This window comes from Alligator sinensis, unplaced genomic scaffold (assembly GCF_000455745.1).
Source record: "Alligator sinensis unplaced genomic scaffold, ASM45574v1 scaffold126_1, whole genome shotgun sequence".
In the NCBI taxonomy this organism is placed as follows: domain Eukaryota; kingdom Metazoa; phylum Chordata; order Crocodylia; family Alligatoridae; genus Alligator; species Alligator sinensis.
Window position 1 is genome coordinate 1975496 of NW_005841842.1, and position 12304 is coordinate 1987799.

The window sequence follows — 12304 nt, forward strand, 5'->3', positions numbered from 1 at the left end:
TCCTGCTTTAAGAAACAAAATTGTTCATTTTGCTGCGCAATCCTCATGGCTTCTAATGAAAGACAATGAAAGTCACTGTGTACTCAGCATGTTGAAAATGAAACCACTTATTTGCACTGCTATGTAAGGATATAAGATTAGAGGAAGAAGGCAAAGTAAATTTGCATCATATAGACAGACTAAATCAGAGGTGCATAAGCTTTCCTAATGTTACTACCTTAAGCAATCAGTTTAGAAAATAGCAGTGGGCACAGCTACATGTGACACTACACCACTGTAGTAATGCACTACAGTGACATAGCATCCGCGGGCAAAAGCTGTGATGCCAGAGCTACATCGCCAAAGTGATGTGCTCCCTCATACTGTGTAGCTATGGTGATGTAATGCCTAAAAATAACTGTGTGGCACACGCACGGCATAGTACAGGCTGTTACTGTACCATCTTTTACTACTTCCAAAAAGGACCACCCCTATTACAGCCCCAAGGGATTTCATTGCATGGCCCTGCAGGCCATCGTGGACCACCATGGCACATTCACCCACAGGAGTGTTGACTGGGTGAGCAGCGTGCACGATGCACATGTGTTTTGGAACTCCAGCTTGGCAGGACTGGAGAAGAGCGGGCTGCCCCGCAACCTCTGCAACTGCCTGGAGGGCTACCTGTGGCAGCGCTACATGTCCCTGCCCCCTGCTACTGAGGAGGACATCACTGCCAGCATCAGTACATTGCTTGGGGTGTGAGAGGCCCATGCCTTCCCAGCTGCAGGGCCACGGGCTGCTCAGTAAAGTTTTGAACTGTGTCCCACTTCTCTGCATGCTGGGGGTGCAGGGGGTGGGGTGGGGTGGGGCCAGGGGAGTGCAGGTGAGCCAGGCAGAGAGGGGGTCAGCATCAGGGGCCAGGGGCAGGGGCACGAGCTGGGAGAGCCCTTTGGTAAGCCAGTGTGGGGCTTACCATGTGTCCAGGGCTGTCATGGCTCATGGTTTGGTGTGGTCCTCCTTGTCAGCTATGGCTTGCAGCTGTACCTGGTGTCCTGGGTCTGTGGTGCATGGTGTGCAGGTGCCTGACCAGGGTCTGTCCCCACTCCCCTGGGAAGGGCTGGCACTGCTGACAGCCAGTCCTCATGGCAGGGCCTGGGGCTTCACTGCTGCTGAGGCAGGTGCTGGCCAGGGCTCCGCGAGTGGGTGGTGAACTGCACAACAGGGAGCTGGGTGGGATAGGATGCTCAATGGCCAGGTTGTGGCCCAGTCCAGTTTTGAGTTCTTAGTTTCAAAAGATTCAGTGTTGCCCTGTCCTAGATGGGCCACTGGGAATTGAAAGGGGTGAAAGCAGAAGGCTAACTCTAATTCAATATATTGCCAAATGGGGTAGGAGCAAGGAAAATAGGTGAGGGGAAGGGAACTGGCTTGACACGATCTCCATCTCAGAATATTTTAACGCCAGTTAATATGCTGGATGTGGTAAGGGTAGGGTGCAAGGGTGGTGCAGCCCCAGAAAGAAGCCAGGGTAGCGGGCCTAGAGGGTCACCTGGAGGGGAACTGGCTCCCAATTCAAAATAAGAACAAATGGCAGGCAGGAGACAGAATTTACCAGAGTAGCCAAGTGACATGTTCTGGGTCCTGCCGTGTCATCACCAGGAGGCAGGGCATCGGTCAAAAGGGGACCGAGGCCATACAACACTTATCAGCAGCACGGGCCTTGATGGGGAAGACAAGGACATTGCGGGTCCCACGCCAACTCTCTGGGTCCCTGCGCAGCTGTCCCACGGTTGCCAGCCCTGAGCAGCTGCCAGCAGCACCCAGCACAGGGACACAACACGTTTGTAGGGGACAGCTCAGTCCCAGACTGACACTGGGCCCTTCATGCCCCCAAATCCTTTTCCAGGATTTAAGCTTCTAGGCCTCTGCCCTTTTTATCTAGCTGATCCCCCTTCAGCCCAGGTCCACTGCCTTGGACTCTGAGTTCCTGGGTCCCAGCCCCTCACATCTCTGGCCAAAAACTGGTCTCACAAGCACAGAGTACCCCTGGCATCCTGCTCCATGGCCTCCACACTTCCCCTACAGCCACAGCTCAGTCCTCTGGTCTGAAACACATAGAAGAAAACCACATCACAAAGGGTTAATTATCCAGTTTTAACTCAGCTACACCCCCTGCCCCCAAAACAATTATCACCATCATCAGGAGGTGTCTGAATTCCCACCCCCCAACCCAGAATACCTCCTTTCACTGTCAGCCAGCTCTGTCTTCTACTCTTTACCCAGCCACCTGCAGGTATGAACTGCCAGCCCCAGTTCAGAGACTGGGCTTACATGTAGCCCTGCCCCTTCCAGTCACATAACCACTGCCCCTGAAGATGGGACCAGGTGTTCTTGTTCAGCCTAGCAAACTCTGGCTTTTCTTGCTCCACAATCTTCCTCAGTACTTCAGCAGTCCCAGACTTTTAAGCTCCAGTGTCTGTGGGTGCTGTCTGCTGTACCTGTCTGCCCCTGTGAGCTGTGAAAGTCTGGCCCTCCTGAAGACCCCACTCTCTTCTAACCCTCCTCCCTATGTAGTTAACAGTGTTGGGGTTCCCTCTTACAATCCCCTATGCTATCTAAATAACCCTGATCTGTTTTGAGCTGCAAGCAAAACCAACATAGCTATGCCATCCTTCAAATGAATCCTAGGTGCTTCTTCCAGACAATGGAGGATACATATAGCCACGATCTAGTAGAGTCAACTAGAGGAGGCACATCAGCTACAAGATTTTAGGATGAGTACCTTTGCTTCACTGAGTAGCCTGCCCACAATGGGCTATTAAATGTAGTTTCAGAAGTGCTAATAATGAGAGACTGCAGCTGAAGCAAGTCACAGTTTGCTAACTGAAATGTTGAGCTGAAGTCTCTACTAACTTATATCTCTATTTCTCTTTGGTTTGCAATAAAATAAGATATTAGCTATTACAAATATGCAACAATAGGACCCCAGACTTGTTCATCTGTATTATAACATCTAATATCATGGACATATATCCAAATATGACTCTTTCTGTAAAAAGTCAGAATATGTTGACAGAATATGGAGACCCAGAATTGCCCAGCCCTATTAAAATATATGAAGAATCCTTGGCATATTCAGCAGATTTACACCGGGAATGAATTTTTCCCAGGGAAATAAATGGAACTTTTAATCTGAACTATTTGTTCTAAAGTTGCTGTTTTTTACTTAATTTATTTGCATAGTACCAGGGGCAGTTTGCCAAAGAGCAGTCTGTTTAAGAAAAAAATATATATTTTTTTAAATCAGAAATAATGTCTTCGCAGCTTTTTCTTGTATGTTGATGAAGCATGCATGTTATATTTAGGCATTCTCCTATGCTATGAAAACTGTTTTGAGGTTCAAAATTCAGCAATATTTTTTTTTCAGAGAATTTCATACAGTCCTCATTTGGGGAAATAATGCAAGTGGGAAAAAAAAAAACATTGCTTTTGTGATACATGAAAACAACTGGAAAGGAGCATTAATAATTCAGGAAGTCTTATTTTGCTTCATTTGTTTCCTTTAAAACCTACCTATCTGTTGCTAAAACACACATATGACTTATAGATGTACTGTATCTAACACTTGGCATGCTTATCTCTACCATGACTTGAATTTGCAAATGTTGATTAAAAAAATATAAGCACTTGCTCTAAATCCTGTAGGATCTGTACTGGCACTGGGCAACAACAACAGGATTTTCAACCTTCTCTTTTGGCTAGAATTTAGAAGATAGTTTTGGAGACTTTCTTTCTCTCCCTACTTAAGTATTTCTTGTTATTGTAAAGCAAAATATATTCATTTCACATTCATTTAGTGAGTTGGGATGGGGGATGGTTCACTTGTTTTTAGCTTGCTTATTCTTGGCTGCTAAAGTGAATAAATATTAATTGACCCATACTGGAAGAAACAGCTATGCTAAATAAACATGGATTTCATTGGATTTTTCTTTTCTCTTTCTTTTTCTTTTGAGTATCTCCTGCTTTTTTCCAAATGAAGGCACTCAGAACACCCCTGGGTATGGCTAGTGCCTTAATTAGTAAAACTTTTGTTGTATTAAAACTGATTAGTATATTGATTGTGATCACAGATGAAGATTTATATATTAACATGCATTCCTCTTTATTGTCATACATAATTAACTCAATATTCTGCCAGCCCACTTGCCTGGCTGCTTTGTCACAGGTTTCTACATGTCTGGAACATTTTATGTAGATGTTTTTTAACATGTCCTTTAATTTTTCACATCAGCTGATTTAAGATGTGTGCTGAGCCAGCATCTTTTGGTACTTCAAATAAATATAATTGATCTTTTACCAGACATGGCGGTCTTCATACAGCAATACAGTTCATACAAACTGGCTTTTATGAAGATCGATCTGATAAGAACACTGGCGGATATGGCTTGACTTCCAGTCTATCTCAGGGAGTAAGAAATGTGCAAAGTTTAATGCTGCACTGTGAAAGATTCAATAAGTCACCACAAATCACTTCAACTAAGGAAAAACTGGGTAATTTACACAGCACTTTGTGATCTTCAAACAGTTTGCAGTGTGCAATTATTCATGCCACAACATGGGGCCACAGAGTCCAAGCTGCCTGTTTGTTCCAAGGCTGAAGCAGAGGTGTTTGAAAACTGCAAGAGACTACCGAAGGCCCAGAGATCAGGGCTAATGTGACACCCCCAGGCCTAATCTTCTTAGAGCACTGGGATAAAATAAGTATCCATTACAAAATCAGCCTTCATCCTGCCCCCTTCTGTGCTCTGCCACTCTGATAGCCAACACTGAGACAATTGCATGATTCTGGACTTAATCAGGTATTAGGAGCTAATGCAGTACGAGAAGAGGCTAATCTCCATATTTACTCCATCTGTACTTGTGGACCTGAGTTGCCTGCCCCTGGTAGATCAAAAGGGACTGGTAAAAATCAGATTAGAGCTGAAGAAAGAGGAGAGAGGTCCAAGGAGTGTAAGAGACACAATTCTCCCTACTTCTCTTGGTTGTGTATACATGTATTAAGGCCATGTGGTCTAATCCCATGGAAACTCTTTCTATTGTATTGTCTTTTCTTTTCCTCTCTGGTTTTACAAACTGAAACTGTCATTTGAGTTAAAATTATTAATAAGGAAACTAAACAACTGCAACAAAAAATATTTTATTTAAAATGATTTATTTTGGAAATACAGTTTGTTGAGTACAATTTACCTGTTCAAGATATAGCTTTCTGAGGTTTATTTATAAATGAAGTGATTAAGGGGCCCATTTCTGCCTCTATAGAAAGTAATGGATAAATTTCATAGCAGGATCAGACACATTGTAACCATAACTTTCTATTAATTAGACATTACAGACATTTGAAAATGCTGTTAGGATGATGTATTCTCTTATGAATTTAACTTGAAATTACTCCAGGCTAGAGACAAATATCTATGAAATTAACTGTTTGTCATCTTTAATTCACTTTATTATTTTTCAGTTAACCATAAGTAGCCTGTTAGGTTCCTTCTCTCTCTTTTTTAATTATTATTATTATTTATAATGCTTTACTACTTTTTTCCTCCAGCTTTTTATATAAGCATGTACTTGTAACTCAAGAAATATGGACAGATGGGTAAAAAAAAACAGCAAAGAAAATTCACACACTCACCACTGTTGGCAGTCACCTGCTGTTTGTAAACAGTGACATGTGGCCACCAATAATGACCTTCAAGCTAGAAGAAGCATGTTTTACAATAACTTAAATGGTCTATCTAAGCATCTTGGATTGGTACAGGCTTAATGATGAACAAGTTTTACCAAGCTCAGATGCGTTCCAAGGTAGGTATGGAGGAAACTTGCAGTTGAAAAGACAGTGCAAAAAAGCTGAAAACTTTTCAAAGGGTGCATTGCCCTCCTTTCTGGAAGACTGACAAAGTCACTTCTTTTTTTTTTTTTTTTTTTTTGACTCCTTACAAACCCCAAGCGGTGCCAGAAGAGAGCTGTGTTGCTGCTGGTTTTTGGCAATAGAACTCACCTCATTAGAGTGGATTAAGTCATGATGCTGAGAAGGATAAAAGGTGAAAAGCAAAAACAGTGGATGGTGAACATATAAAGCTCAGAGTGTCATTTGTATGCTGACGCCATTATTGACTGGAGCCCATGTGGTTCACACTTTTCAATTACCGTCTGCTAGAAAGGTGGCCCATAATTGCAAAGGCTGATGCCAGTGCACCAAATGTCAGGGGAGCCTCCCTAACCCTCATCACCTTTTCTTGATGCTTGACTTGAGGATGTTCAAAGGCAAAAAGCCATAGCCTGCAGATCTCCCTGAGGAAGAAAAAGATGCCATTAAAAAAATAATAGATAAGACAAAAAAAAAAAACAAACCCACCCTCATTTAGAGACCTCCAGTTAAATCCACTTTCTTATGACCTTAACACACATCCTCTGTACACCCAACAGCCCCATTGAAACCAATGAACGTTCTCAGTGGACAGGGAGTGGAGGATAGAGTCCTGTCCCTTGCTTGTATGGTGCTGAATCTGTGTGGTTCTGTGCTGATCTGCATTTGACATTGGTGCTGACACTGATCACCCAAGATGCTCTCTAACAAGATTTCTAAAAGATGGAATAAGGACAAACTTATTTTTCCCCTCTGTTCCAGTAGTGACTTCCGCTGACAGCACAGTGTCACTCTTGCTCAGGCTCATCATTTTAGCTGATATTTTGGCATTTCTGCAAGTTCTAAAATAGTCTGGGTGTGCTGTTGCCCTGCCTTTTTTTTTAAACCTCAAAAGCTCACTGTACTAGTTCAGAAACAGGACTTTAAAAGCTACCCACAGACCAAAAGCAGTTTTGATAAAATAGGAATTGACTTGTACCCTAATGCACAACTCGGAGCAGAACCACACCAAATTATTTTCAAGATATAGAAAAGTTTGGTTAATTTCCTTATTCTTCTTTAACCTTCATTTCCAGACATTGTAATACTTCTCAATTTGAGTTAGGACTGGAAGCAGAACTGCCAAAATGCCCTGGGAAAAAAAGGTTGTTCTTGTGAGATGTCCAGTTCAGTTCTTTAGACTCCAGTTCTGATACAGTTTACATGTGCATCCAGACTTCCAAGTGCTTATGCAAATTGCACTGAACTTGATTGCAAACAATCACTGTGTGTAATGCTATGCTATGAAACTATGAATCTATGAAACTAATAAAAGTTCAGGGTTCACTCACACACATCACTTTGCAGAATTTGGGCCTTAGATTGCAACTTGCTGCTTGGGTGGGACCTAAATATATAGTTCCTTCATAGCATCTGATGAAGTAAGCAGCTGCTTACAAAGGCTTGTGCATCTCTGATTTAATTAGTCTACAAGGTGCAAATCTCTCCCACATTAAACCTAAATATACTCTTTCTGGGTTGCTATATAAGTAATGAATGATCATAATAATAATAACAACAATAACAATAATAGTTGTCAATCTATCATATATAATTGTTCATTAAAAATGTATGCTTTGACACACACATTTCCTTCCAGAAGTGAAGTTACTGGATGGTGTAATAATATGCATTACATATTTTGAATCATCTTGATAAGAATTAGTAGTCTTCTTTATAAAAGAGTCCCTGAATCCCTGGATAACACTCTAATATTGCTGCCAATTACTTAAAAAGCAGGTTTCCACAATCACTTTTTTACTTTAGATTAATCTTGTATCCTATTTTACAATTACTACAATAATTGAGATAAATTCCCACTTCACCTATATAGGGATTTATTTAATGTTACAGCTTGTTGGGCCAGACCTTAGAGTTTTGACAAAACGGGTTATTTTGTCTTTTCCAGTTAGGAGAAAATTCCTTTTTCTGTTTTAGTAGATCAGATTTAAAAATTCACAAGATAGGCAGTTCTTCTTATGAAGCCAAACATGGATTTTAATGTTTTCTTTATACAGTGTTTTACCATGAATGCCCTAATGGAAAAGAGATTTAGTGAATCAAATGTCAGGCTTGAAGTGATTCAAGTGTCAGGCATCTGGATGATTTAGTGAATCAAGTGTCAGGCATCTGGATGACCTGGATCCTGATTCAGATTCCAGTAGGATTAGCTCAGTCATTCTTCCTTATGAAATAGATGCACAGGTTTGATTCAGCTCTCATGAGTTTTTCATTGGTGTAAACGTTCTCATTGGTTTAGCTGGAGTTAATTGTGAATTATTCTGAAATCAGAATGAAATCCAATGACTTTTTGGAATGCTTTGCACTTTCATGTGTCTGCCTTCTTTGAAGAGCCCATTGCATGCTTTCAAGATCATGATTTTGGTCTATCATCACTGGCAAAATTCTTCCTTCCCAACGCTGTACTATAACAACTTGCACAAGATTGTTCCATCATCGACTCATAGAATCATAGAAAATTAGGGTTGGAAGGGACCTCAGGAGGTCATCTAGTCCAACCCCCTGCTCAAAGCAGGACCTCCCCAACTAGATCAGACCAGGCAAAGCTTTGTCTAGCCAAGTTTTGAAAACCTCCAAGGATGGAGCTTCTACCACCTCTCTGGGTAACTTGTTCCAGTGTTTTACTACCCTCCTAGTGAGAAAATTCTTCCTGATATCTAACCTAAACTTCCCTTGCTGCAACTTGAGACCATTGCTCCTTGTTCTGTCAGCTGCCACCACTGAGAACAATTTAGTTCCATCCTCTTAAATGCACAAACATGGCTTTCCACAAGTAAACTGATTTTGTATTGCTATTACTTTGCAACCCCAATTATTTAAATGGAAAGTGCAGTAGTATTTTAACAAACTCAACTGACTTTTATTATTGTGTCATAGTGTAATCAAGTACTGTTACTCCAACAAACTGAGAATAACTTATTTATGTAGGAGGAAAATTATAAAAAATATGGAATTAATTGCTTCTCTGGTCTCAGTGGCTACATCCAGATGAGGGCAGCTGTGCAGTATGTGGCACTGCAGACATGTCTGTGGCACCAGATTCTGCACATTCAGCTGTTCTCCACACTGCAAAGAAGCAGTGCAGGGTTTGGTTTTTTTGACCCCTAGATAGCCAGGGGTCAAAAAACCCATGCCAAAAAAAAAAAAGAAAAGAAAAGCAGAGCAGTGCACACGGGAACATCACACACTGCTCAAAACCAGAGCGTGGCTGGCAGCTGGAGCAGTAGGATCGCTACTGCTGCAGGCCCAGGAGGCCCCCAGGACCCCAGTTAAGGCTGCGGAGGCCAGCCCAGTGCTGGCTCCAACCTCCTCTACCGCACCAGAGGACACATGGCACAGGTATTCCCCGGGGACAACTAGCTACAGCATAAGGTGTCCTTCTACGAGTTGTCCGTGGGGAACCAAACACTCGTGGGGACATAGCCAGTTTGGGCATCTCATTGACTAATATTTTTTTAAATCCTTTTATCTTGGGAGAAATCTGGCCATACAGGCCTTTTTCTCTCTGAGAAATCTGGCCATACAGGAGGTATTTCTTTCCTTAATAGTTTAAGGTTCACTGGTTTCATAATAAAATAATGCTTTGTTTTGTCAAATAGCAAATAGAGTTGAGGTCTATGGTTAATTCAAAGGATTCCAAAATTTAAATGAACATGTCTCACTTTCTTTTTCAAACCCTGAACTCTGATGTGAATTGAAGTGACAGCAACATGAACTCTCTACATTTGTTTTTTATTCCAAACAAATGATTCCAGAGGAGTAGGATTTTGTTTGTTTGTTTGTTTACTTTTGGAGGGGCTGTTCTGTATCTGCCTTCCTTTCTACTACTCCTACTTTATAGCATCTTCCTCAGTAACATTGCTGTTTGAGTAAGGTAAGTAGAAATGGTTCATAAAATAGAAATGAGCCATTGATGCAACATAGTGTTGGGGGCCTTATAATTTTAGAACATGAACTGAGAAGGAGAGATACTTCCATAGAGCCCATAGCCAGAGATGATAAGACAAAGCCATTGGATAGGAGAGGAATTGTGGACAATCCCTTTGATCTTCTCACTTGAACATGTGTAATAGCATAACACCAGTCATAAAACAGGAAAAAAACCCTATGTCTTTGTACACATTACAATGACCTGGGAGAATTCTCCTGGGTTTGTTCTGGTAGAGAAACTTAGCTGGAGACACCTGAACAGACTTTCAAATGCTGAGCCCCTGAACAACACTGCGTAGCCTTATGTACATGTTTCAGCCTACTTTTTAGGCTCCCTCAGTCTTCCTCAAGACAGATAACAATCATGCACAGGGCTTCCCTGAGCTGATCCAGATGGCTCAGAGTCCACTTTTGTCTCCCTGCTGCACAACGTAAGGATTGGAAAGAGAGTGTGCTCTTCTCCCTGCTTGGATGAAGCAGTAATGTCCAGGGAGCAACATGCTGTTTTCCTGGGGGTGTAGGAGCAAAACACCCTGAAATGCTGGAGGATTGTGCTGTGAATTCCATCAGAAGACAATATGTACTGACCTACAATATCCCAAAAGAAACTCTCCTGGGAATGATTTAACTCTGGTTGTTCCTGGGTTATTTTTCTCCTAGAGTAGACATTTTTGCTCTGGGAGAAAACTGCTGAATATCTGCACATTCATAATTTCTCCTGGAAACGGAATGTCTGCATATAGCTTATGTGCAAGTTAAATCAACATTGTAATGGAGCTAACTGGCTATACAAGGAAATAAATACATTTGGACATTGGTTAAGTTTGAGGGCTCTATTGAGGGTCTTAGCTTAATCAGAGTCTTTAAATCAGCCAAATTAAACTGCTAACTTGGCTGACATGTTATTACTTTTAAATGTATCTGTGTTGTGCCTTCATGCATTATGTTATGGTAAGTTAATGCATGGTTATTTGGGTGATAGGCTTTCATTGACAAGATAGCTAGATGGATATTTCATAATGAGTAATATAATAAAAAAGGAAATCAGATTATGATTTCTCAAATATCTTCTTATTAAATTTTTTGCAAATACTTCTTGTTTTGTAGTTGCATGCTACAATTCACTGTGGATTTTAATATAACCTTTATTTGAAGTTAGTTTTGTTTAGACATATAAGTTTTACATTTCTATTCCTGGATGAAAGAATGTCATTCTTGAGTGTTGATTCACACATGCACAAGTTCGAAATTTACTTCCTGCATATATTCTCTAATATTTGTTTAAAATGTGTAGTTTCCATAAGGATTCTTGCCAATAGATTATTTGCAAAAGACACTCACCAGAAGGTGAATCAAAGTGAATTCAATTTTCTGTTGAAGCAAATATTCCTGGACATATTTTTGAGGTAATGTATTTGCTGAGGTTTACTAAAAAATTAACATAATTATCTCAGGAGTGAGGAGAGTAAACAGAATGAGCAAATCTGAAAAATAAATCCCAGATTTTTAAATTTAGATGCGTAATCATCTGAAGTCAGGTTTCTGAATAGATGTCCTGATTTTCAAAGGGTTTGTGCTCGTGCAAGGATAAGCAACTCTAAACATCTATCCATTCTGAGTACCTAATCTGAATTTAGGTTTTATTTCAAGATTTAAAATGAAGGTCTATGGCAGCCTGTTTTAAAGAAAATATTAAGTGCTTCTTTGACAAGCTCAAATAATAAAGAATTCTAATGAACTATTTTGGAAAAGTCAGATTACTATAGGTTCACTTATATGGTTCTACTGAAATTATCCTAAGATCCTGAGGAATGGACTGTAACTATGCTATGTGGACATGCTATCTGGGGTGCCCTTCCTTTCTCCATTCAGATTTATAGAATAGCCCAAAAAACCTTCAAAAAGGTTATCATTTTCTGTGAATTTTATAGGACTTTTCTATCAGGAATGAAACAAATTACACTCTCCTGCCTTTCCAGTCCTAATTTAGCATATCTGAACAATGAAAGTTTCCATTGTTTCATTGCAGTGATTGTGATTGTGTGCTAATAGGGAAAGGACAGATTTCAAGGGAAGGTCACAGGCATTACAAAGATTTGTGTTTCTGTGTATTTGCCCCTAATATTTTCCCCTTTTAGTTACCAGTAGCAGCTGCATATTAAATGACTTCCCCCTTTAAACTGTTAAGTGGTGCTAGTTCAGGTTTTATCGGTGAGTTGCCAGTAGACTCGGGGGAGAAGTGCTATCTCCTATGGCCCTGAAAATTGATATTGAACATGGAAGGAAAAATCTCACAAGCTGATAGCAATTAGCTAAAAAGGATTTGCGACTCCATGATTCATCACACTAGGGGATCAAAGTCATTTACAGACAGTGTTTCCATAGTCCCTGCATGCTGCTCTAAAGATATACCTC